General features: G+C 35.5%; 1 protein-coding gene across 5 annotated transcripts in view; it reads left to right on the top strand.

Moving 5' to 3' along the window:
* QTMAN (queuosine-tRNA mannosyltransferase) overlaps positions 1-27,959 on the top strand; it is a 444,567-nt gene that overhangs the window by 81,493 nt on the left and 335,115 nt on the right. For all 5 annotated transcript variants that reach the window (XM_078146835.1, XM_020984733.2, XM_020984731.2 and 2 more), the window contains exon 2: positions 26,355-26,499. The gene's annotated coding sequence lies outside the window, so the exon portion shown is untranslated. The remainder of the gene's footprint in view (positions 1-26,354; positions 26,500-27,959) is intronic.

Here is a 27,959-nt window from a genome sequence, read left to right as displayed (position 1 = left end):
TGAGCCCCTTATCAGAGAGAGTGGTTGTAAAAATTCTTTCCCAATTTTCTACCTTCCTTCTAATCTTGATTACATTGGCTTTGTTTATGCAAAAACTTTTCAATTTAATGTAATCAAAGTTATCCATTTTGCTTTTTGTAATGTTCTCTATCTGCTGCTGTTTGGTCATGAATTCTTCTATTCCTCATAAATTTGATAGGTGGACTATTCCTTGCTCTCCCAGTTTGCTTACAGTATCAACCTTTATATCTAAATCATGAACCCATTTTGACTTTATTTTGGTATATGGTGTGAGATTTTGATCTATGCCTAATTTCTTCCATACTCTTTTCCAGTTTTCCCGGCAGTTTTTGTCAAAGAATGAGTTCTTATCCCAGAATCTGGGGTCTTTGGATTTATCAAATAATAGATTACTATAGTCATTGACTACTGTGTCTCGCAAACTTAACCTATTCCACTGATTCACCACTCCATTTCTTAGCCAGTACCAAGCAGTTTTGATGATTGCTGCTTTATGATATAATTTAAGATCTGGAATGGCTAGTCCACCTTCCCCTGCATTTCTTTTCATTAATTCCGTTGATATTCTGGACCTTTTGTTATTCCAAATGAATTGTTATTATTTTTTCTAACTATAAAATAATTTTTTGGTAGTTTGATTGGTATGGCACTGAATAAGTAAATCAGCTTAGGTAGAATTGTTATTTTTATTATATTAGCTCGGCCTTCCCATGAGCAACTGATGTTTTTTCAGTTATTTAGATCTGATTTTATTTGTGTGAAAAGTGTTTTATAATTGTGTTCATAGAGTTCCTGGGTTTGTTTTGGGAGATAGACTCCTAAATATTTTATAATGTCTACAGTAGCTTTAAATGAGAAGCCTCATACTTACCTTGGTCCTTCCTCCATAGTCCTTTAGAAGAAATACTTCTAAAATAATGGTTCTACCATTTCCTACCTGTGTGTCCTGAGGCAAGTCACCTTAGTCTTTTGGATTTCATTTTCCTCATTTGTAACATAAGGGACTTGAGACTAAATTATTTTGGAGGGCCCTTCTAACTTTAATCCTTTGATCCTACATGTATATATATCAGTCTTCCAGGGCTTAACATCAGGAGAACTGGGAATACAGCTTTTGACATTACTTTCAGTGGCTGAAGGTATTTAAAGGTATCAAAAAAGCTCTGTTTTAAGGGAAGCTATATGTCCATTTTATGGGATATACCATAATCATACCAAGAAGCCTTGGTGGAGTGATATAATGATTTTACCCCAAACCTACTTTATCACTCAGAAATACTGGTTTGTTGAGTTTTTCCCAACAATAATTATTTGCTTCACATAATTTTATTTTCTATCATACCACTTACCCACAGTAGCTTCTGAAAAAAGTCATTGAAAAGAAGTAGTAGTTAATCCCATGGAAAAAAATTGTCCTATCATAAATTACATGTTATTTTAATCAACAGCCTTTGGTAATTTTTTTATCTAATGTGCAGAAAAATTAGTCATTTATCTAGGAAATAGTTAATTACCAGAATCCTTTGCAAACTAGGCTGACAGGGGTTTCTTGGTTTTGCCCAGAGAGTTATATTTCTAGAGTTTGTGCTGCCTCATTATTAGTCATTCTGAAACCAATGCTAGCAAAAAAGCTAACAATTATGAAAGTACTGTTTACTTCACCTAACAAGTTTAAATTTTTTAGGTGAAAAATCCACACCAGCTCAAAGACATCTAGGCTTTATCAATGTAAACTTAAGAGTAGAAGCTCCTTTCACTTACTTCACTAATTGTAAGCCTTAAATAATGGGCATTTTTGAAGGTCAGAGTTGGAGAGGTGTGAAGCTGCTAGGACAACTCAAAGGTCTCCCTTCAGATGCTGTCTAGAATCTTCAGATAAAATTAAAAAAAAAAAAACAACAACCCAAACTTTAGACATCCTTGAGAAGACTGTTGAAGGTATAACTATAAATTAATATAGCAGTTTTTTAAAAAATTTAGTGTACCAGATCTTACATTTTCAACAAGTTTTGTCCTCTATACTCACATAGGGATCATGTGAGTATAAAATCATTATCATTCAAAATATTTTCGATGCTTTCCTTTTGGAGCCTGTTATGTTTTTTTGAGTAATGGTAAATCTTTGCTTTTTTTTTGATGGTGGGTTTATTTGTCTATTTATGTGCTAATTATAAAGCGGTGAGTGAGTGTGTGCGTGTGTGTGTGTGTGTGTGTGTGTGTTGTATGCATCTGCATGTGTGCGCGAGTTAAATTGGTTTTGATGACAATTCCCAGAGAATTGTTACAAAAAATGTTTTCAGCAGAGGCAACATCATAACCTCCCAAGGTGAATTTGAAGAAAAAACACTTGGAAGTATTTTGGGCCCACCTGAGTCACTACTATATGCATACCTATATTACTTTTGACATGTTTGTTTAAAACACATTCCTATAAAGTCTCATTTCTTGATAGCCACACCAGGTCAGTTAAATATAACCATGAATTGGGAGTGGGAACCAAAGCCCAGCCTAAGGGCAGTGAAATTTTTGCTCTCTCCTGAGAGTGTATAATTTAAATAAGAGTTAGACTTAACAATGAAATGTCATACCACCAAATTTAGAGGGGTATGCTATAGATATGTTTATTGTTATGTTAAATGTTTATTGACTGACTGACTAGATATGAAAAGCTGGAATTGCTTCTTTTTATTATTTGGGACAAAAGAGCTGAGGAGCCAAACTGAATTAATAAATGTTTATTGATTGATTGGCTGATTAATGGGCAGATGTGGAAAAGGAGTGATATAGCTCTACCCATGTATAGAGTTAAATATATTTTTCAAAGAAATTCTAAGGTGTTATGCTTTCATTTATATACTTTAAACCTATAGAAACTATAGTTTTGATTGAAGGAAAAAACAATTTATCTCCAGCTGAGGTTTCTTTTTCTGTCTAAGAGTTTTATACTACAAACAATTTTAGAATAACATTTTAATTTCAGATTCTGGGTTATTTGATAGTTACTTTCCATTTGTCTTAAGTTTTTTCTTACATATTTGATATAACTTAAAAATATATGTATGTATGGTTTCTGATTAACTTCTAAAACTTTCCTTTTTAAAAAAAATTTTTTACCAATGTAAAATTTTGTGGAAATATTTTATTTTCTATCTAGTTCTTTTTTCCTAATTTACAGAAAAAGAGACAACTTTAATATTTGTTTAAAAAAATCGGACTGCTTTGTATTGCTTTGCACTGACCCTATTTACTGTCTACTAAAGTTCATAATTTGTATTGAAATTTGTCAACTTTTTCTTTGTTAGTAAAAATAGAAAATTGATAGGTAAAGCCATATGGAGACTTTAAAGTGTTTACCTTCTGTTGGGAACATAGTATGTAAGTGTATTCGTGTATATGTATATATGCATACACACATATGTATAATACAGAATAAATTCCACAAAAATACAAATTTATTAAATACGAAGTAGTTAAAAAAGAAAAGCAACAGCAGTTAGGGGGATCAGGAAAATTAGTCCTTGATTAGTCTTGAACGAAGAGAAGGCTTCTATGAAGCACAGGTGAGGAGGGAGATATTCCAGGCAGCAGAGACAGCAGTACCACAGCACAGAGTTGAGAGATAGAATGGCATACGAAGAACAGAGATAAGATAAGGTCAGATTGGCTATACTGTAGAGCATTAGAAGACTGGGTGTGGGGTGGTGGTGGTGATGGTGGGCAGAGAGGGCAGTAATTAATCTAAAAGGGTATGCTGAGGCCAGTTTGAATGACTTTCAGTACCAAACAGAGGAGATGCTATTTTATTCTAGAAGGCATTAGAGTACTACTGGAGTTCATTTTAGTTTACATGGCCAGATTTGCACTTAAGAAAAATCACTTTGTCAGCACTATGGAGGCTGTACAGTTGTAGAAAAAACTTAGTCAAAGAGACCAATTAAGAGGCAGTTGTGATACTTTTGGTGACAGGTGATAAGGTCCTAGACTATGTTGGTGTTTGTGTAAGTAGTGAAAAGAAGATGGATGTGAGGCATGTTGGGAAGATAAAATCAGCAAGATTAAGCAACAGATTAAATACGTATATTTGGGAAGAGTGAGGATAACACCAAGTTTACAAACCTGGGAGACTAGAAAATTGGTCTTGCCCTTGACAGAAATAGGGAAATTCCTTAAAGGGGAGGTTTGGAGAGAGATGGAGGGGTAGGTTTGGTAGGAAAAGGTGAACTTTTTTTCCTTTCAGTTTACAGAGATTGGTAGAAGTGATTAATTTTTTTTTAATCCCCGTACATATTTCTGTCTTGCCAAATGCTTATGTAAATGCTTCTCTGTACATTTTCCTATTAAGAATACAGGCTTATAGGTTCATAGATCTAGAGTTGGAAGGGACTTCCATGGTAACTAGGCCAATCCACTCATTTTATAGATGGGGAAACAGAGGCCCGGGGATTCAGAATGTTTGCTAACAAGCCGTTATGTTGTTTGGATAAAGGTCTTGCATTAGATGAAATGTTGTTTAATCAACTTAACCTTATTCAGGGCTTAAAAGTTTTGGTCACCAGGAAGCTGTCATTCGTAGTGTAATAACAGATTTGAAAAGAGCCTTAGAAACGACCTTGGCGAATCTCCACATTTTAGAGGTGAGGTCATTGAAGCTCACAGGGGGTGAGTGATATGGCCAGAGTCACAAAGTTAATGGCAGAGCCAGGATGCCAATTCAGTGTAATACTCTTTCCACAAATTCCACACTGCCTCCTGTACTCACATTCATGAACATTTCCATTTGATGCACATGTAGTCAAAGTAGATTCCTCTCACCTACCACTGTCTACATATTGCCTTTACTGGTTCTTCTGAGACCATCTCCTTGGTATTTAACTTCCATCATTCTTTATTCCAAACATAATTATGTATACAGGGATTGTCTTTTTGGGTAGAATGTAAGTTCGAAAGGCAGAGACTGTTTCATTTTTAATCTTTGTATTCCCAGAGCCTAGCACAGTGGCTGGTACCCAATAGGTCTTTACCAATGGCTTATTGATGGATTGACTAATCTTGGTCATTAGGCTACTTGATGATGATGTCATTGGTCCTGATCTTCATGAGTGGAAGTGGAAGAGAGAGGAAAGATGATGATGAGTCAGATATAACCCTGGGACACAGTTGGACCATGTCCTACTCCCTAACCACTAATAGAACCTTCTATCTACCTTGAAAACAGCATGCCTTTCACAGCAAAATTCCTAGACTAAGGGAGACTTAGCTAATACCATAGTAGAGATAGTGCTTCCTCCTCCTCCTCCTCCTCCTTTCTTGGGTTTGGGGGCTAGCTTTTATTCTTCCCTACTTATTTATTATATCATTTTTTAAAAAACTGGGACAATTAACTCTTTTGCCTCCTGTAGTTTTCATTTATGATTTCTTGAAATATAGCATTGGAAAATCAGGCTTTGGTAAAGCCACTACTTGACTATGCCTTTAAACCCAAATCACTCTGGCATTAACTAATTGGCCAATAATAGGCCTCAGCCCAAGCCATTGTTTGGGTTTTGATTGCTCAGAGTGAGTATAAATGGCAATTGTTTCTGTTTTGGCCAGAAACCCAGAGAATCTTCCCCTCCCAGATTGATTAATTTTTTTTTTCTTTTGAGTAGGCAAAGTAGGCCATCTTTTGCTTCATTTCTTACCTCGTCTTAAATCTCTGAATCACTGAATGGATGTTACTACCTCAGACCAATTGAGACCTAGAAAGGATCTTCCCTTAAGAAGGAGAAGGTCTCTGACTGCATCCTGGGCCACTGTCCTGACCTATGTCTTGTGGCTGGGCTGTTATAACTCTGGAGGAGAGAGTGAGGCTGATGATTTTACACAGCTCTACCTCACTTAAATCCAGTTCATCTGCAAGTCAGAACATCACCCTCCTGATGTCACTGGTCCTCTTTGAGAAGGACTAACAACAACAGTAGAGATAGCCTTTTTTGGTTCAATCTCTCACTAGTCTGGGACACTCTGAGTCTGACTGATGCCTCTCCCTCTTTATTCAGAATGGGACTGGCCAGGAGCTCTGAGTCCTCTTGATTCCTGGGAGAAATCCTTACTTTGCTTTTGGCCTTAGTATAGGTCCTTAACCTTTTTTTTTTTTTTGTATCATGAAGCACTTTGGCAGTTTGAAGAAGCCTATGGACCCCTGCTTAGAATAAAGTTTTCAAATGCATTAAACAGTTAGGATTGCAAAGGAAACCAATTATATTGAATTACAGTTAAAAATATTTTTGAAAAAATTAACAAGACCCTAGGTTAAAAACTGTGTATATCCTGGCCAAGCTCACATGATTGCCCTTTCTGATAAGGAACTCCTTCCTTACCTTCTTCCTTGTTGCTGTCTGCCTGGCCAACTGTCTACTTAGATAGCTTGGTTTCACTGCCCAGTTTTTAGGGTTAAGAGCTTGCCCAATAACCTACTTTATGTAGTCAGTCTCAATATTTGTTCTTTGGTCTAAACTGTAATAGCCATTCACAGCATCTGTCAGACTGATCTTCACTCCCTGTACCTGACCCTACAGGCCACTGATAAGGTCCACTGAACCCAGGGACTAAATGAGCTTCAGGATATGGAAATTTGTTGGACCAAAGGTTAGCAGGTATTGATGGCATATCCCATGTATTCATTGATTAACCATTTAATTTTCTAAGCCTTGTACAATACAATTATTCAGATATTCCATTTTGTTTATACAGATTTTGGGCGTCATAATAGTAGCTGTCATTTATATAGCACTTTAAGGTTTTAAAGCATTTGCATATATTATTAATTTGAACCCCACAACAACCCTGTTAGGGAGATAGTGCAAGTATGAGGAAGCTGAAGGCCAACATTTTGCAGATGATGAATCAAACTCCAAGGGATTTAAATGACTTACCTGTGGACTTATAGAGAGTAGGTATCAGAGGTGGCATTCAAACTCAGGTCTTTTTCACTCCAAGTCTAATATTTTATCCACTCTAGTATACTCCCTCTCATACATGATCTTAAAGTTAAGATTCTGAGATTGAACTGCCCTCATTATCATTGCAGCTATTTCTCAGACTTTAAGTGCTAGAAATTTCTTTTGTCTTTGTGACACTGTAGAATTTTATAATGGACTTCCAGAGAGAGGATAGACTGAGATTTTTGTTTTATATGGAGTCTTCAAAAACAAACATAAGATTTTAAAATACATGTAAGGTCTTATGCTTAGAAAATATTTTCATTGAAAACTTTCTGTATTTAGCAAAAGTATCAACATTATAATTTAATGTGTATCTGATAGATGTAATTTCATACCATTCCTTCTCAAACCATTTACTGCCACCCCAACTGCTATTTCTTTTTTAGTATCATCTTTGAGAAGTTAGAGTGCATTTCTTCCTGAATACCAAGCAGTTTAGTGTTCTATCAAATGCTTTGTAAGTCCTTATAGTGAATTTCTTCAAGAGGCAATACATTAGGCAAAAAGCAGCAGTAGAGATACCTGTAGAGATCAGCATACGTGCCCTCCAGCAAAAGACAATAATTAGTTGCTCTTATTCCCTGGCAAACTGTCCCAATTGTTGAGGTATATGAAACACAAAGATCACCGGAATGCTGTCTTGAGTCCCACACAGTTGGAGTTGTTTATGCCCATTCAATTTTTAATGTACCCATAAGATGTTTTGATAGGGTCACTAAGCCCAGTGAGATTTGCATGCTTGATCAAACTTCTGACAACTTAAATATAGAGATAAACATGAACCTTTTGAATACTTTAAGTATTAACTTTTAGGCCAACATTAGTGGAAAATATTAATGCAATACTTAAAGAATTTTCAAGTTTCTTTAGTTATTGTAGACTACTTTGGTCCTTAAAACATGTACAGCCTCAGGCCATCTAAGCAAACTCTCTCAAATCATGCAGATACCTTATTTCACATAGATAGCTGACATACATGGACTGAATATTTGTAGGATGATTTTATATTTAAAACTTATTGGAATTGCTAGCATATTCAAAATGAAGTGATAGATCATTACACCCTAATAAGATGATATATAGTTGAATATAGAATTCAGGCTAAGGTAGTTCTTCCTTAGAACTTATTTTTACAGGGCTTATTACTCAAAGTACCAGAAAGGATTTTATTTTTTATAACGTTTTACTTGTAAGACAATATATGGTAAGAACCCCTGAGAATAGTATGCCAGATAGATTCAAGAGCACTTATAGAAGATATTGACAATCTCATCGAAGAAGCAGTGTTATTTCTGTATTTCAATTTATAATATCTTAATATTCCAAGTAAATGAATGGGTTCAGTACTCATTTCCTCTAAGGAAAAACATCCGTAATATCTTAATCATCCAAGTATGCCGTGGTGGGTGTATATATTTCATAAAGTGTTTCTCAGAGTTAATCCATCACTGAAGGTCGTGTCATATTGTAGTAGAACTGAAGATGTTGGACCATTTATTGCTGACTCAGAATCTTTAGGTACTAATTACGAGAGTTTACTAGTGTGCCTCAGTTTTTCCCTGATTCATCTAATATGTCGGCAGTGTTTTTATTTGAGTTTCTAAGTATAATTATTTATTATTTCTTCAGTGAACAATGGAATGAATGATGTGGATGTTACTAAGCTTACAAGATTACATCTAGATTTTATACTTCACTGGAGTCTTTAGCCATATCTAAACTCCAACACAGAGGGAAATGTGAATGCTGCATTTAAAAAAGGAAGAATTACTGAGAACAGGCTGATGATTATGGGATGCTGGTACAGCTGAAGTACTGTAATGTGGGGGATTTTTTTTTATTAGCTTATACTTCATTAACTTTCAACAGCTTCACAAAAGTCATTCCTGAGAATGGATCTGTCTATACTGGCCATCGAGTTCCATATATAATAATATCATGGTAATGTTGCATGCAGTGAAAGGGAGTTTGTTTTCTGTAAAAAATAGAGTGATGGGAACATTGATGGTCTAAAGGTATTATATTAGGGCAGTGGGTTGCATTTTTAATTTTTATTATTAAAATTTTTACTTATTCCCACCCAATTTTTTTTTAGTACATTCTTATTTTTCCTTCCCAGATTAAGTTAATGAAGGGTAGATGTTATTGACCTAAAAAAGGAAAGTCACAATATGATGTGGTGGAAAGATCTGAATTTGAATTCTGGTTCCCCTGTTTGTTCCGGGAAAGCAAATGTACTTGTGTAATTTTGGGCTAATCACTTCAAAACCCTGGCCCTCAGTTTCCTCACTTTTAAGATGAGAGAGGGCTTTGGAGGAGAGGATCTCTAAGGTGTCTTTTATTTCTAAATCCTATGATTCCATGCGTTTTTATGTTTTGGCTAGGTGGCATAAGTGACCTCTTATTCCTACCGTGTCAGTTCAGACTCTCTTGACTAGCTTTCAGAGCCCTCACTAATCTGATATGGTCCAGCCTCTATACTTTTATTTCCTACTGGTTCCTAGCAAGCCAGTCCTTTTACTATTCTCTGAACACACCAAGCGTATTCCATGATTAAAGAACATGTACCTGATACTGTGGAAAGTGTACAGAACTTGGATTATAATCCAGACCTCATTTGTTACTAGCTGTTTGACCTTTGGACAAACCAGTTAGTTGTTTTACATGTCAATTTCCTTATCTGTAAAATCACCTGCCAAGCTTTCCTCATGAGCTCATGGTAAGGAGCAAATGATAAAAATGTATGTGAAAATGATTTGCAAATTATGAAATGCAGTGTGAGTGGCAGGTATTTACAGCTATAATCATTATTATTATTATAACATCTCCACTGTTTTGAGGACTGCAAGGTGGAACAATCAGCTCCTTCCTATGCTGCCTTTTATAGAGAACTCAACTTTCTGGCAAACTTCATTTTCATCAGATGCTTTGCTTGGTTTCAGCTGCACCAACATCATGCCCTTGCTCCCCACTTTGTTTTATGTATCTTACTTTTGTGTTCCTCCATTGGTTTATAAGCTCCTTGAGGTCAAGGACTTTCTTTTCCTTATTTGTATCCTTAGTGCTTAGCACAGTGCCTGACACATAATAGGCTCTTAATAAATGTTTGTTGACTGTTCCCTTGAAGTATTTTATAGCTTGGTGGTGAACTGGGATTTTCAAATGCTATGCCAGTGGAGACTTTTACAGGTTCTACAAATCTGGGCAGCTTTTGGGTTTAGAACTTGTGATAAATTGTATGTCTGATCTTAGGGCCATGCTTCTGAAGTTCAGAGCAGCTTATCCCAAGAGGTTTCACTACCAGGCAATCAATTTTTTTTCCATCCTGAGAAAGGCATAATAATGTTAATAATTTAACTTCAGCCATCTGTTATTATTATTTTTTTAGTGGTGGGGACTCTCTCTGATGTTGTATATAACAATCTCTCATTCCGGGGCAGCTAGGTGGCACAGTGGATAGAGCAGTGGCCCTGAAGTCAGGAGGACCTGAGTTCAAATCCGGCCTCAGACCAAACACTTGATACAGTACTAGCTGTGTGACCCTGGGCAAGTCACTTAACCCCAATTGCCTAAAAAAAAAAAATCTCTCATTCCTTAGTTAAATGCCTTCCTTCCAAAAAATCTTCCCTGTGGCCTTTAGAGATGAACCTCTTCAAACCTAGTTGTGTTGATCCTCAAACAAAAGATACGTAGTCTGTTTCCAGGGCACTCAAATCCTTTTTATTTTGGTAGAGGCTTTTAGAACTTGTGCTCCATTGTCATAGCCTTCAGAGAACCCAGGGTCACATCTGTGCCTTGGGATAATTGTGTGGTTTTACTGTTTTGTTTTTAATATGATTGTGTTGACTGTTTCCCTAATATTGAACTATCTTTGCATTGTAAGTTTGTCATAATGAATGATTTTTGGAAAAATTACTTTAGAATTTTTGAATCACAATTAAAAAAATTTTTTTTGTTTCCAGATTGAATCAATTAATTATTGATATTAGTCTATAGTTCTCTTTGTTTTATCCTTCCCTGCTTTAGATATTAGGACTAGATTCTTTGATTCAAGATCTTTATCCTTATTTATTCCTTCATTATTAATCTCTGTATATTTCATGAAGTTAAAGCTTCTGAAGTATCAAGTTTGAACTCCCTCTTCTAACCGATTTCTATATTATTGTTTTTGTAGATCTTTCCCTATCATCCTTGTTTTCTTTTGTGCTTCTTTCTCAGAAGTATCAATTCATAAGAAAAGTATCAATTTATAAATAATTAATGATAAAAGAAGCATTGCCCTTTTGTAGAAATTACCCTGTGTTCTAAATCATGTGTCTAATTCTACTTTTTACCTTCCATATAATGATTCTCCTTCCCATTTGCCATTTATTCTCCTTTCTGCTTCCTTGTCCTCCCATCCTTCTTGGGCCTGGGCAACTGCCACCAAATCTCTGATTTCCTTTACCCTGAGGTTTGGGATATTGTCCATGGAGTCACAACAGTTCCTCAGAGGTAGTGGCCCGTTATGCTTCAACTGTCCCCAAATTAGATGTATGGTGAAATCTCCATTTTCCATTATAGGTATAATCTCTTTCCTAATCTTCATTGGTATCCCCTTCCCCTAGTAAGTTGAGACTTCTCCCTTTCATTTTTTCCATTTCAGTTCCTCCATTTGGTCCTCTCTTCATTCTGTAGTTCCATTTCTTGCTGAGACTACTAAAGACTATCTAAATTTCTTTGTTCATCTGTAGATTTCATTAGGGTGTATCACACATTCTTCTCCATTTGCTACTTCCCTTCTCTCAATTATTCTGTACTCTTTCATTATGTAATGTAGTCCTACAGAGTACTTTGATTCACCTTTTGGGAGGGGATAGGGGTCCATATGATATCAAGCCTGTCACTTCTATTTCTTTAATTTCTTTTTTTTTTGTTATTGGCTTGTCTACTTAAAAGAAAAATCTCTTAATGGTCCCTGTATCGTTGTTTGAAACTCAATGAGTTAGTCTTTGTTTTTTAAAGAGTAATTTCTAGGAACAAGTTATTTTATTTTTTTTACTTATTCTTATTGCAAGTTGATTAGATTGACATTGATTAAATGTCTTTTTTTTAGGGGGGGCAGTAATGCTTCAAACAACTTTCTTTTATTGAATATCCATCTTTTTAACTTGGTGATTAGGCTCAGTTTTGTAGAGTCTATCATTTTGTGTTGCATCTTAATTGCTTTTACTTTTCAGTATATATTATTCCATTCCCTTTTGTGACTTCATGTGGTTGCCGAATAGTCTTGGATTGTTTAAATTTAATTTCTTTTATATTTGAAGGTCTTTCTCTTGGCTGCTTGAAGATTTCATTGTTTATCTTTGAAATTGTTAAATTGCTTGAAATTGTTAAATTTCTCTTTGAATCTGAAGTCTAGGGGTTTTTTATTTGTTTTTTGTTTTTTTTCCTCTGGAGTTGATTTTTTTTGTTTTCTGTATTCAGAATTTCTGGGGCGTGTTCTTGAATTGTTTCTTGAATTTTGGTATTTATGTTTTCTGATTTGTCACAGTCTCCTTAAAGATCTAAGATTATTAAATTTTCTATGAATATTCTTTCTTTCTTTTTTTGGCTGGGCACTGAGGTTAGGTGACATGCCCAGGGTCACACAGTTAATACGAGTCAACTGTCTGAGGCTGGATTTGAGCTTTGGTCCTCCTGACTCCAGGGCTGGTGCTCTATCCACTGTGCCAACTAGCTGCCACTGAATATTCTTTCTTTAACACTGATGACTTTTGCTTATACAGAGATGATATATTTCTTTAGCTGTACTACATTTTGCTTCTGTTTTTCTAAATTGTCAATAATAATAACAACAATAATACAAAACAACAATGACAAGAATAATGGTGAGGATGGTGATAGTTACAGTTTGCAAAGTGCTTTACATACATTATCTCATTTTATTATCACAACCACCCTTAGGGATTGATGTTATTGTTATCCCCATTTTACAGGTGTGGTGACTGAGGCAGATAGAAATTAATTGACTTGCCCAAGGTCACATGGCAATGAAGGGTCTGAGGCTAGATTTGGAATCAAGTCTTCCTGATTTCCAGGTCCAGCATTTTATCTTCTGTGCCACCTATCTGTCTTTCACTTCAGTATATAGAATATACCACAGCTTTAATAGCTTATAACTGTAGTAAGACTTTTGGTATGCTCTTTATTTGTATCTCACATCTGTTTTCTCCTTTGCTTCTTTGGAGAGCTATGCCACCGTGGATTAATTTTTTCTGCTCTTCTAATTATTTCTACTGTTCAGGCAACAAGTTCTTATATTTGTTCTCTTCTAATTTGGGATTCCCCAGTATTCTGTGTTTTATCAAGCTTAGATTTAATTTACTTTGTTTTAAAATATTCAGAGAAATGTGTAAGCTTTTTTTTTTTGATATTTTAGTACTCATCCTAATTTTAGTATCATTTCTGTTGATTTATCTGCTCGTGTTCTAGGTTTTTAATTGAATTTTCTTTTCTTGACATCTCTGGTAGTTTTAGTATTTCGGATACATGATATTCTAAAAGTCAGTGCAGTTTTAAGCTCAAGTGGAAAGAAAGCTTAAAATGGCTAACTTTTGAGATATCCTTTATATATACATGTATGTGTGCACGCATGCATGCATGCATGTGTTTATCTGTATCTATATCTCTATATACACTTATGAGTATGTATATATGTCTGTGTTTGTGTGTATGCACACACAGGTGTATATATCTTCCCCTGTCCTTCACTTTCTGATGTTTCTCTTTTTGTTGATGAGTATACCCTGGGAGTTGGAATACAAAGGTTCCTCAACTTTTTCTGACAGTAGGAAATTTACTTTTCACTGGCCTAAATCCCTGTTCTAAATAGCTTTTGGGGACAAGACTAGCTTCAACTGGATTTCATTTCCTTTTCCTTTAAATCCAACCTAGCCCCCTTATCTCAGTTCTTTCCTCTCTTACTGGCAAGTTAGCTTCTGCTGCTTTTTGCAGCTTTGGAGATAGAAGAGGTGGGCCATTCTGTGCAGAATCTGTGCAACCTTGAGGTTTTCTAACCTAGGGTCTATTCTAGGCACAAGGAAGCATGATTACTTCCCCCCCCCCCCGCACCTCCTCCCCCTTTCCCTCCATAGCACTCCTCACATGCTGGTCAGAGCCAATGTCCCCTGCTTCTTGCACTGTGGAAAGGAAGGGAATAGGATTACCAACTGATACTGTAGTACAAACGATCCCTTTTTTAGGTCCCCCCAAATAAGCCTATGGGTCAGTTTGTGCTGCCTGTTGAAAGATGGAGGCTGAAAGAAGGGAGAGGGAATGCTATGTGACACATTAAGGATTAGTGTTCTCCAGTGTTCATCGTTAAAGTTGTTCTCTGGTTTGCTTCTTGATTTCTTGTCCTGTGGATTCATCTGTAATCATTCTGCCTACAGTACGTAGTCTGTAGTACATAGAGTATACCATTTTGGGGTGGTTTTGAGAGTTAGCAGAGGTTGGAGAAAATTGTCTAGGCCACCATTTTACTGGTCACTTGATTCAGATGTCTCCTACCTCTGTAATCTAAAAAAAGCCCCTTAGTTGCTTTCAAAACACAATATTGACATTCACAAGAAAACAATTAAAGTATGTTTTGTTTTGTTTCATCCAAATACCAAGCTGTATAAAAATGAAGAAACATTTATTGAGTGGCTATCATCTGCTCACTGTTTTAAGTGCTTGGTTTGTTGGTGGAAAGGCAAGGTAGTGTCACAGACATAAGAAGCCTTGTCCTCATGGAGCTCGTGGTTTAATTAGGGATATATGTCTTAGACTAGCAAAGGTAAGGCAGTACATAGACAGCAGAGTGATAGCTGGGGCAGCTAGGTGGTTCAGTGGATAGAGTGCCAGGCCTGGAGTCAGGAAGACTCATCTTTCTGAGTTAAAATCTATCCTCAGACACTTACTAGCTGTGTGCCTCTGGGTGAGTCACTTAACCCTGTTTGCCTTATTTCCTCATCTGTCAAATGAGCTGGAGAATGAAATGGCAAATCACTCCAGTATCTTTGCCAAGAAAACCCCCCAAAATGGGGTCATGAAGAGGCAGACATGATTGAAACAACTGAACAACAACAAAAAGTGATAGACATTTATATGGTGTTTTAAGATTTTCAAAGCAGTTTATATTTCAAAATAAAATGTCAAATGGAAATCACTTGAAGCCACCTAAAATATTATACTATTAATAATGTAACACTACCTTTATATGGTGCCATTTATTTTTCTGGTCTAGGCAATGGGATTAAATTAAGACTTGCCCAGTCATACTAAGATTTCTGCCAAAACTTTGGTAGAAAAGGAAGGTGAAGGTCTCAGAGCAAGGTAGAAAATGCTGTGGAGCTGTAGGAAGAATGGGGAAGGAAGGAGGGGGAAGAAATGCCATCTGTGTGCCAGGGTCACACAGCTAGTGAATGTTATATGTCTGAAGCTGCATTTGAACTCATGTCCTCCTGAATCCAAGGCTGCATTTGAACTCGTGTCCTCCTGAATCCAGGGCCAGTAGTCTAACCACTGCGCCACCTACCTGCACCTGTGCTATATTTTTTTTAAATGGCTAGCATGTGTGCTGTTTTATTTGTTCCTTTTAACAGTCTTGTCAGGTAGACAGGATAGGTAATATCCCTATTTAGAGATGAGGAAACTGAGGCTCAGAGACATTAAATGACTAGTACATGGTGGAACTTGTGTTAGAACCTCATTTCTTTTTACTTCTGGCACTAGGCACTTTCTGTTAGATCATACGTTCTCCAGTAGAATGTCAGCTCTTTGAAGGCAGAAATTATCTTTATCTCATTTTTATTTTTGTATCCCCACTGCCTCGAAGAATGCATGGCACATTGTAGAAATTTAGTTTATGTGTATTGAATGATTATTTGTACAGTTGCACTTAAAATGAAAATGTTCCTGCAAACTACCATTAATTTCAGAAATATAGCTTGTGAAAGATATTTTGGCTTTAAGACAAAGAAAAAAATCCCACTTAATATTTACTTCAAGGAGCAAAAAGGCAAAAATAATTATTTTGCAAAAGTGACTGTATCAGTCAGTGGGAACACAGTTTGACTATGTATGCATGTGATTGTATCTACTTGTAAAACAATTCAAAATACCAATTAATTCAGATTCTTTTCTAAATAATCTGTTTCCTCAAAAAGATTGGGAAGCTTTTGAATGTATCCGATTGGGAAAATAATGAATCCAGATTTGGGACTTATTTGTTTATGCTATGGTGATTTTTGTTTTTTAAATTTGGACCTGTGTTTATATTGGTGTAAGGAATTACCTGGTAAGGAAATTCCCCTTCTGTCAATGCAAAATTGAAACTGTTCTTCAATTAATAGTCTTAGGGAATTGTGTTGGGGTAATGAGAGGTTAAATTACTTGCCCAGGGTCAGCTACTACTTTGAACCACAGCTGGGGATTGACTCTTTGAGTAGGAATACAGTTGTGTAGAATTATTTTTCACTATAAGTCTTTTTTTATTGTTATTTTCAAACAGAGGCACTGTTATGAAGTGGAAAGAGTATAGAATTTAGAGTCAGAAGGCATGGGTTCTAATCCCAAGCTTGACACTTAATATCTTTGTGACCTTGAATATAATAATTAAAAAATAGTCTTATATTGAAAACTAATTACACATAATTATTTGCCTGTGTCAGTGGATCATAACCTCGTTGATGTAGGTACTTCCTCCAGTGGTGCAGATGACAGTTTATGTCTTTAATTAGTCACTTGATCAGTAACAGAAGAACCACATGCTTTGATAAGCACCGGAAATATACAGACAAAAATAAAATAGTCCCTGCCCTCAAGGGGCTTAGATTCTAAAAGGGGGAACAACATATATGAATATAAACAAATATATAGAAAAATATATAGAGAGTATATACAGGGTTCACTTTGGGGGGCAGTGGGCACTAGTAGTTGGGAGTTGGAAGGGGGTTGGATCAGGAAAGACTTCCTGTAAGGTAGTACTGTAATCTTGTCCTGAAGGAAACAGGCGATTCTAGGCGACTGAGATAAGGAGGGGGATTGTATTCCAGGAAGGTAGGAGAGCCTTCTCCTCCTTTAAGATTCTTGTCCAGCTTCTTCTATGTCCCTTCATGTCCATAAACCCTCTATGGATGATCTACCTAGTGTACTGGATACCTTCCTTTAGGACATGTAACTTTTTGTAGGAACTAATGCATTATTTATACCTATTTATTTTTCCATGTCTAGTACTCTTCTCCTTTCCCTACAGTACCTTTCTTGAATGCTATTTATAGGACAGTTCTTATACTCAAATAATTTTTAGTAATATGGTGGAACCTGCTTATGCCCAGCATTGCTCTTTGAATTGGTAGCAGTTGTGTCATATAAAAACCCTTGAATTATTTGAGAGAATTGTTTTATTTTTTTTCCTTTAAAGTAAGTGAGCTCCTGCCTCACAAAAATGTAAATCATTATAGTAAGTTTTAAAAGAAAACCAAGGAAGTGGAGAGGCTTAGAATTCCAAATAAACATGGAAGTTGAGATTGAAAATATGGGAGAGAAAGGCTTTTTTTTTTTTAAATCCTAAACACCTAAGATTATATTGAAACATAGCATACTCATTTTACATATAGAATTTAAAAAATTCAGTAAATGTATTTGATACAGATTCGTGAAATATGTAGCAGCTGCTGGCTTCCTCTGTGCTTTATATGAGAGCCTTGGCCACTAACAAACAAATGACAATGTTTTCGGTTTTGAACATTCTACCACCTTTTGCTGTATTTGGATCAAACTTAAGTATTGGTAAAACACTCCAGCAATACTGAACAGTAATGCAAAAACAACAGGCAGAAGCAAACAAAATCCATCCATTCAAATGAAAAGAACTCTCCCCAAACCTAGCAACTTTTGAGAGCTGTCCAAATCTAGTTTTAGTTCACATTTGTTAGACAGAGAACCCTTGTTAGCCACTGCTCTGTGATTTTTTTTTTTTAATCTGTGCCTATTGCATCCCCTCGTTACCTCTACCTCAGGAACATTCTAGCCGGACTAAGTATTAAATTTTTTTTTAAAAAAACCCAACAAAATCTAAGAGGTGTATGCATATGTGGAAGGGGGGAATGCCAAGGAGATACCCTTCAGAAAAATAAACGTCTTACTAACTTTTCCCTCTTTCTCATGCCCAACCTGCAACATGACAGTGATAAAAACAGATGGCACTTCTTCCCCCTCCTTCCTTTCCTATTTTTCCTACAGCTCCATAGCATTTTCTACCTTGCTGTGAGACCTTCACCTTCCTTTTCTACCGAAGTTTTGGCAGACACCTTGGCATTGGGAAGAGGTGCAAGTTTCTCTCCCCTCTTTCCAGGTCACCCAAAAAGCCTTGCTTTTTCTTCCTGCTGCATCATCCTAGTGTGTTTTGGGCTTCACTTTCTCTGCACATTTCCAATCCAAGGAGGCTGAATTTCTCTTGGATGTAAGATAAAAAATACTTTAAACTTAGCTTTTTAGGGTAGAAGAGGAGACTCCCCGCAGATTAGCCCAGGGGTGGAGTACCTGCAGCCTTGAGGCCACTTGTGACCTTCTAGATCCTTGGTGTGGCCTTTTGACTGAGTCCAAGTTTTACAGAATGAATCCTTTTATTAAGGGGATTTGTTTTCTGAAATTTCCATTCACCTAAAGGGCCTCACTTGAGGACCTAGAGAGCCACAGGTTCCCTATTCCTGGCTGGTTAGCCTCTCTCACTTGTTCTCTTTTCATCCCTCTCTCCCCCTCTCCTTTCATATCATCCTTAGCAAAGCCCTTCGTTCATTTACAAAGCATAATTGTCCTATTACTGCTTCTTCACATTAAGCTCCACTTGGCTACAGCTGTAGCCCCAGGGTCATCTTTTCTGTAGGTAGGAAACGGAGCTAGAGCTGCCGGGAGCAAAGTGCTGTTATTTTGGGGGGGAGGATTTTCTGGGGATCCCATTCCACCTAGCCACTCTCCAACTTTATTTTTTCCAAGCTTTGGGGACCAGGGTAGATGATGTATGAGAGGGAGAGTTGATGTACTTTATAGATGAGAGCCCTGTTACTGGAGTTCTTAACTTTTATTGTGACATGGACTCTTTGTCATTCTGTCTGGGGATTCCTTCTTAGAGTAATGTTTTTTAAGTGCATAAAATAAAGTAATAGGATTACAGAGGAAACTAATTATACTGAAATGCTCTTATCAAAATGCTTTAAAAATTCACAGGCTTCCCCTCCACCTCCCCTCAACCTTCCTTCTAAGAACCTTTGTTTTAATGTCTCTTCTAGTACTAAGCATCATAGAAGTATAAGATTTTATTCTTTCTGAGGAAAGACTTTGGAGATCATCAGCTGTTCTTAACCTTTTTTGGTGTCACATGTCCCTTTGGCAGATTGTTGAAGCTATGGGATGCCTTCAAGAGTAATGTTTTTAAATGCAAAAAAAACCCATGTAGGATTACAAAACAAATCAATTATACTGAAATAGTTATCAATATAGAAATATATAGTTATATATAATTACATACTGTATATTATGTTACTATATAAGCTTATCTATATAGTTATGTAACATGTTACTATAACTATATATAGTATATTACATACATGTACATATGCATACCTTATATGTATGTATATTTAACCATTCATTCATTTATCTGTGTTTGTTTATTTCATGGACCCCATATTAAGAACCCCTCCTTTAAAGGATTGGATATAAGGATGCGGATAATTACTTGACGTTACCAGCCCTAGAAACATACTTTCCTTCCCTTGAAGCACCACTAGCAGTTATAGAGAGGATCATATAAAATCATAACTTTGAAGCAAGAAGAGTACTTATTGATGATCCAATCCAACTCTTTCCCTTATTTTGTAGTTGAGGAAACTGAGGCACACAGAAGTATGATGGCTTCCCCAATGTAATACAGGTACCATGTAGCAGTCATCAGGAAGCTGCTGCATTGTTATGTTGTATGGTGGGAAGCTGTTACTATGGTGCTGGTGCTGAAGAAACCAATGAAGTTTAATGCATCTGTACAATTATAAGCTACACTGAAGTTTTTTTGTAAGTCATGTTTGGATGGATGAGTCAGAGGATGTCCAGCCTATATTTTATTGGAACCAACATAGTATTATATTTTTTTCTGTTCTGTTGCATTAATGTTTTCTATTCAACAAAGTAGCCTAGCATAATGAATAAAGAGCCAGTCTTTAAGCCAGTAAAATCTGGGTTGAAGTCCCACATGTAAATTGTATGGAAATTCACTTGACTTCTCATTTTCTAGTCAGTCTTCTAATAATATAAATTGTAGACAAGGTGCCTTCATTGGTAGAGGGAGTTTCACACCGGAGAGCTCCCTGTGTCAGTCACAGCTCTAGTCTCTATTCGTTATTCAACAAGGAAGTATTGCATATGCTAAAGATCAAAATTAGCCAATGTGATTAGCAGGGAAGAAAAATTAGCAAATTAATGAATCAGGATTCAGGTGATACCTTATTACAGAGGTTTATCTTTTGTTAGCATATTAAATATGCCAACAAAATGAAATTAATACTATTATTTAAACGATTACTGACATCAGTACTATTACTGAATACTATTATTTGAAAATTAAATCAAATACTATTCTTTGAATGATACCAGTAAGTGGATATGCCTACTCAGCTTAAGTTTCCTGTGGTGAGATGAAAGATGTATAACTTTTCAAACATCATATTCCTTATTAATGGACATTAATGACTTGAATAGAGTTGGTTGTCAGCCAGATAATTTTATCTGAAAGGCAGAGTGAGTGTAGTAAAAGAAGAAATGGACTGGAAGTTTCCGGACCTGATTGACCTTGGGCAAGTCACAAGCACTTTAAGCTTGTTTCTTCATCTGAAAAAATGGGGACAATAGTATTTATATTCCCTGCTTATCAGAATTATGGTAACGATCAAATAAGAATAAGAAGAGGTATATAAAGAACTTTGTAAATACATGATGTTCTAATGATTCTATAAGAGAAATGAGAACTTCACATAATAGAAGTACCACAAAAGACCAATTAATGAATGACACTCTACTTTGTTATTCCTTATATTGACATGTAATACCATGTTGTAATATCAAATTAAATCTAATTAGGAAAAGTAGACACCAAGTTCTTACTTGTCCAGTCAAGACAAACAGCATGAGAGTTATATTTTCGAAGAAAACAAGTTTTTAGGATAAAGTACACTCTCTCACAAGAATCACCATATACACCCTCTGACTATTCTGCCTTTATTGCCATATATTCTCATGTCTTAAAATATATGTAATAGTGGATGGGTTTAATTTTAATTAGACAATAGTTGTTACACATGAATATTCAGGAATTGGATAGTTGGGCCTATTGAAAAATTTTGCATGCAAAAAAGCCAGTTCTATGGATTTAAATATTTTGGTCAGCCTCTTAGGAGAATGAAGCAATAGATCTGCTTTTCTCCATGTGGTATTTTAAAATAATTCCTTTTAATGATTTCACCTTGTTTCTGTTTGTTATGTCTTTCATTTCTAATTCACTCTTGAATGATGTGTCTTGTGCCATTATCAACATGCAGCACTTATTTAAGCTGTTATTCCTCTGGGTCAACTATTTGAAAATGTAATTTTATATTTGCTGAAAGCTTAAAAAATAAAGCAAAAGAGAGGCTCTAAATAATTGTTTAAATCCTCAGCAATATATGTAGTGCTAAATATGAGTTAATTCTTTTCACAGAGTTGCTTGCTATTGGAGACCCTGCGTATTTGTTTTAGCACACTCAGTTATTGGTTAAAAGAGACAATCATAGCCTTACAGCCAAGAATATAATAGTAAAAATGTAATAAATGAATTGTAATCAGCAGACAATTTCTCCTGCTGTAATGTGATTTAATTTGGTAAATATATTTTTATATATAAGCTAGTGTATGAAATCATTTACTGGATAAGAGATGGTAAAATAACGCATATTTTCATTAACCCTTAAGCTGGAAAATTGTAGATTTTCATGCAAATGAGTCAGGTCATCATTGCCTATCACCCAATTCTGATATAAAACAGACAACTAATTGTTTTCTGTCCTGCTGAGTCCTGTTAAACTTCTGATGTACTTTTACTAATAGTTTTGCCATTCACCTAACATAAAGCTCTTACCTTAATAACAGGAACAACTCTAATTTTACTAGGTGACCAAATGTACCATTTTACAGATGGAGAAACTTAATATAACTTATTCTCATTACTATTCTTATTTTAAAAAAGAAAAGGAAACCCAAATGAATTTTTCAGTTTTATTAAGAGATTAGCAACTGCTGTATACTACCAATCTCTGTGATAGCTGATTTGTTCCTTTACTATGCAAATTTTAGGTACACAAAGATCCTCTGCTTTTATTTAAGAAATGTGCCTGGAGGCTAGATTGGTAGGCTTTAGGGAGATATCTGGTTTGGTGTGAAATAAATAGTTGTTAAAGAATCACATGAATTGTGTCTTAGAAGATGAAAAGTAGAGCTGTGAGAGCCTGGGAAAAGCCAACTGTACCTGTCAAGCAGGCTCATTTCTTTGTTTCATTTTGCTAAAAATATGGCAGAATTTAAAATGATGACAATGAATAATGGCATCATAAAGTAATTCATGAAAATAAGTCATTTCTTGCAAAAGCTTTATGAAAAGTTAAAGTGTACTGATGCTGCTTGATATGACTCGAGAATTGAGGCTTGGAAAGAATTCGATGTAGTTTATGGCAATTTGGGGATAACTATTAATATATTAAGGTTTGTAAGTGTTAATGAAGATAATCTAATTAGATTGGTATCTGTGATGGGAATATCTTGTTGTAGGGGAGTTTTGTGCCTATTTTTAATTACTGCTTATTTTTGATTTTGTGACTTCTTGTCATGTAATTTTTTTGGAAGTTTTTGCACAAAGAACTATAAGTGTTGTGACACAATAGAAAGAGGGTTGTATTTGGAGTGGGAGAACCTCGTTTCCAATCCCAGGTCTACCACTTACTCTCCCTTTGACCTTGGACAAGTCCCATAACCTCTTAATGTTTAGTTTCTTTATCTATAAAAAAAAAGGGGTCTGTTAACTTTTAAAAAAAAGTTTCAATAAGTATATCTCAATACAATTAGTTCCCTTTATAATCTATGTATTTTACTTTATGCATTTAAAAACATTATTCTGAGGAGTCTATAGGTTTCACCAGAGTGCCAAAGGAGTCTATGACATAAAGGAGTTTAAGAACTCCTAGACTAGCTGTATAACTATGATGCTGTGATTCTTTTCCTATAGTGGAGCACATTTATATGTCAATAACTTGAAGAATTAGCTGGTTCAGTGGCTATTTGTGACTCCTCCCCCTTTCCCTTCTTTAGTACAAGCATCCAATTCTCTGGACATTCTTACATATACCAAAGTGTGTTTGAGCCCTAGAACATGGCATGAAGATTGGGCTTCTAACTTAGTGTGATTTAAGTTAGAATGATGTTAACTTGTCATATTATTGGCCTTTTAATTAATTTCCCTCTCTTCTGCTTTTTGGTTAAAAATGTTTGGTTAAAAAATACTTCAATCCTCTGACCCCCTTTTATGGCTCTTATATCCACACACTTCTACTTTCTAGTTTTCTAGTATTGGGAGAAATTGCCAGTAGATAGAGATGTAATTTTCAAAGATTTTACCACCAGGTCTATTGGCTAAAAAAATGAATAAATTCTAGCTTACACATTATATATATCTGTGTGTGTGTGTGTGTGTGTGTGTGTGTGTGTGTGTGTATACACACACATTAATGTGCCCACATGTTTATCCATTCATTTATGATTTAAAAAAAATAATTCTCATAAATTACTTTACCATCATCAATATAGCAAAAATCTGTAACATAAAATAAGTTTAATGAGTGGTATGAAGAAAAGACTGTAAGTTCAAACCTCATTCTGGTTTTCATATATGCTAAGCAAGTTTTTATTAACTTTCAATATCAGATAGTACATAAGTGATTATTACATACTTTATAACATACTTACTATATATCCAATATTATAATGTCTATGTGTGTATATGTATTATATATATATACATATATATATATGAAATATACTTCAATGAATTGATGATCTCAGTAATGTGAGCCCTTCCTTCAGTAATACATATTGTGACCTGTCCACAATTCACACCATATGATTCTTGTCCGTGCTTTCTTGTAAGTCTTCCATAGGAGTGTTTGTCCTATGTGCTGAGGTGGATAGAGTGATGACCTGGAGTCAGGAAAACCTGAATTCAAACCTGGCCTCAGATACTTATTAGCTGTGTGACTTGGGACAAGTCACTTAACCTTTGTCTACCTCAGTTTCCTCAAATATAAAATACTAATAATAGCACCAGCCTTGCAGGCTTGTTGTGAAGATCAAATGAGATAATATTTTTAAAAGATACTTATTAGTACAGTGCCTGACACATAGTAGATGCTTAATAGATGTTTATTTGCTCCCTTCTTCCTTATGTACTGGTATCTTTTTCTACATCTGTTGTCATTACATAGATACCAATGGAGTAATCATCCTGTCTTTTATAAATTTTTTAAAAATACATGATCACCTCCTATTTCTTTGGTGGTACTCAGTACATTTCTTCTCCTGCCTAATTCTTTGTTAACAACACCCACTCATGCCATGCTTCTTCCTATTGTCCTTTGGTTGATTTTCAACTTAAATTTTTCAAATAGTATTCTTGACTTGGAGACATACAGCATTGCTAGAAGAATATTGTTATTAAAAGATGGGCCTTTATTTCTGGGAGGAACTCAGGGTTAATTAAAGCACTATGCAGTTCTCCAGAGGTAAACTAGTCTATTTTCTCTCCTGGTTCAGGTAATTGTCCTTATGCAATACCTGTCCAAGATACACACACACAAGCACACCTTTATATAGCATAGCTTGGACTATAGGTATTCTTTATCCATTTATTTTTGTTTATGATTTTTTTTCTCATGGAGGTAATTAGGTCAAGCTTTTTTGAGTGATTCTAAAATCTTACCTAGAAGTTCCTGCAAGGTTCAGGATCTTAATACAGTCAGCCACCATGCCATCTGTAAGCAGGAACATTTGGGGTACTTTAAGGTAAATTATCGAGATTTTTTTCTTCCATTTTTACTCTGTGCTAAACATCCTCCGTGATGGTAGCAAACACATAGTTTCTTGTTTTGTGCTTCACTTGAGTCTGTCATCAGAGTTATCTCTGCGTTTTCCAAGGAAACTTGTATTATTTTTGAAGGTTTTGTGTCAGTGTTTTGATCTCCTAAATTAGTCAGTTGGCCTTTATTAAGCACCTACTATGTTCCAGGCAGTGTACTAAGTAAGCAGTGGATATAGAAATGCAAGAAATGGTCTTAGCTGTCAAGTAGCTCACATCTAATGGAGGAGCTCACAGTCAAATAGAACTGTCTTTTTTTTTTTATAGTCAGATTCTGGTAAGCACCATGGGATCTTATATTCCCTAAACCTTTTAGTCACTTGTGTGATATGCTCTTCTGCAGAATACCATTTGTAAAAGCCTGCTTATTTCTTTCTCATACCTTCAACAAGGATGCCCATGATGAAGCTATAGGTTTGAGAAGAAGGCACATTGGTTCATAGTTACTGATACTCTCTTATTCACAATTTTTTTTTAAATTTTGGTGGAGTTCCACTGTCATTGATGGAGGAAAGAGTTTATTATTGCAGTCTTTAGAGATCATTTCCATTTCATCCCTATTGTCCATCCAGTTTCTACCTAAAGTTCTTTCCGGATGATTTTCTCTCCCCTGCTTTTTGCTATTTTATGATGTATATTGATCATAATCTTCAACAGTTCTGCTTTATAAGGTTTTACAGATGAGTTAATATTCCAAACAGTTATTCTTTTGGCTGTCACAGCTTTATCCCTGATAATGAGATCAAATGTTTGCTGATGGCACTTTTTGTTCTCCTTGTTGCCTGATTTATTTAATCAAACAAACAATCAGTTAATTGAATCATAATTGGTTAAAATTATGTGATTAAATTATGGTGATCTTTGTGTTTATATCTGTTCTTTTATCCATTTTTCCATTTTCTGGTATTGTTTAAATAGGTCAGGTTGGAGTTGGCCCAAATTTATACCATACCCTCTCATTTTTATTGTTTCTTCTTGTTATAGATTTTGATATTTGCTCTGAGTCAGTGCTTTTGATTATACAGAGGTAGTTTAGAAGTGATTCCCATATTAATAACTAGTTATTTCCTTTCTCTTGAAATAAAATCAATAAAAATTTATTTTTGTGATATTTACAGAATCACAGAATTTCAGAGTTGGAAAGGATCAGTAGCCATCTAGTCCAACCTACACCTGAAAAAAATTATCGCTGTAACATATGATTGGTCATCATCCATCTTCTGCCTGATACCCTCCAAGGAAAGAAGTTCACCACCTCCCAAGGTAGCCCGTTTTACTTTTCGGACAGTTCTAATTATTAAGAAATTTGTCTTCACATCAGACCTAAATTTGTTTTTCTGCAGCTTCTACCCATTACTCCTGGTTCTGCCCTTTGGGGTAGATCAAGGGTGAATCCTCTAATAATTATCATGTACCACCTGGATCCTTTCTTTTTCAGGTTCAAAATCTGCCTTCAGCTGCCTTCAAAATCAGTTCTTTCAAGTGATCCTCATATGAAATGGGCATTTTTTTCAACTAACTATTTTTGCATTATATAAAATGCAGTCACTTGCAGAATTTGTTCAGTTTTTTAAATTACCAAATACACTTCAGCCCTCTATGTGTTTGGAAATTACTTTTGTTTTTATGAAATAAGGCTTTAAATACCTTTCTACAACAGTGACCACATGTGAGGAAGACCAGGACAAACACAAATTAAGGAATGGAGTTTTCCTAAAGCTGCAGTGTGAAAAGTTGATTTCCATATACATGGATGTATTTGTAATAGGAAATCCAAGTAGAGAGCTGTAAGTCATGTGACTTAACTCTCTGTCTGCCTCTGTTTCTGCATCTGTAAAATTGAGATGATGATAACACCCACTTCCCAAGGTTATTGTAAAGATCAAATGAGATAATATTTGTGAAGTGCTTAGCACAATGCCTGGCACATAGTAAGTGTTACATAGCTATATTATATATCTAGATAGATAGATAGATAGATATAGCTAGCTATGATGACACTGATATGAGGCATTTTATCATTGTCCTTCTTTGGCATGAAAGACCAGTAATAGGATTTTGGAGTTAGAGTATTACTAAACAAGTAGTTAAGTAACTTTTCTTGTATAATTCTAAATAGTGCATAGCTTCACTGATAGCCTCTTAGAATTCCTTCTTTCTTTAGCTCCTTCACAATTGACTGTTTACATATTTACCAACTTTATCTGTTTGAAGGGGTGAGGTGATTACTTAGAGTTGTTTTAATTTGCATTCCCCTTATTATTTGTGATTTGGACCATTGGGATTCATATGCTTATCAGCAGTTTGTATTTCCTGTTTCAAAAACTGTTTGTTTATATCCTTTGGTCTAGGATTCAGTGTAGTGCTGTGGAAAGAGTATTGGATGTAGAGTCTGTAGGTCTGAGGGCCTAGGTTCAAATCCTACCCCTGTGTGTGACCTTGGACAAACTGTTCATCCTCTCCAGGCCTCAGTAGACTTAGTTGTAATGTGAAGTTGTATTGGACTAGATGACCTTTGTAATGTGAGATTGTTAGACTAGATGACCCTGTGGATCTTATTCTAACATACTATATTATATTTGTCTTTTGGGTAATGACTAATTTTTATATACTTATGTCAGTTCCTTATGGAATCATTAATTCATTTGCACAGTTACCAACACAAAGGTAAAGGTTGGCACAGTTGATGACAGGCCCTGGTGACCTCATGTAGTATTTTTAGG

Source organism: Phascolarctos cinereus, unplaced genomic scaffold (genome assembly GCF_003287225.1).
Source record: "Phascolarctos cinereus isolate Bilbo 61053 unplaced genomic scaffold, phaCin_HiC Scaffold_726;HRSCAF=1367, whole genome shotgun sequence".
In the NCBI taxonomy this organism is placed as follows: Eukaryota; Metazoa; Chordata; class Mammalia; order Diprotodontia; family Phascolarctidae; genus Phascolarctos; species Phascolarctos cinereus.
Note: the sequence above shows the minus strand (reverse complement) of the source record. Positions and strands in the feature narration are given on the sequence as shown.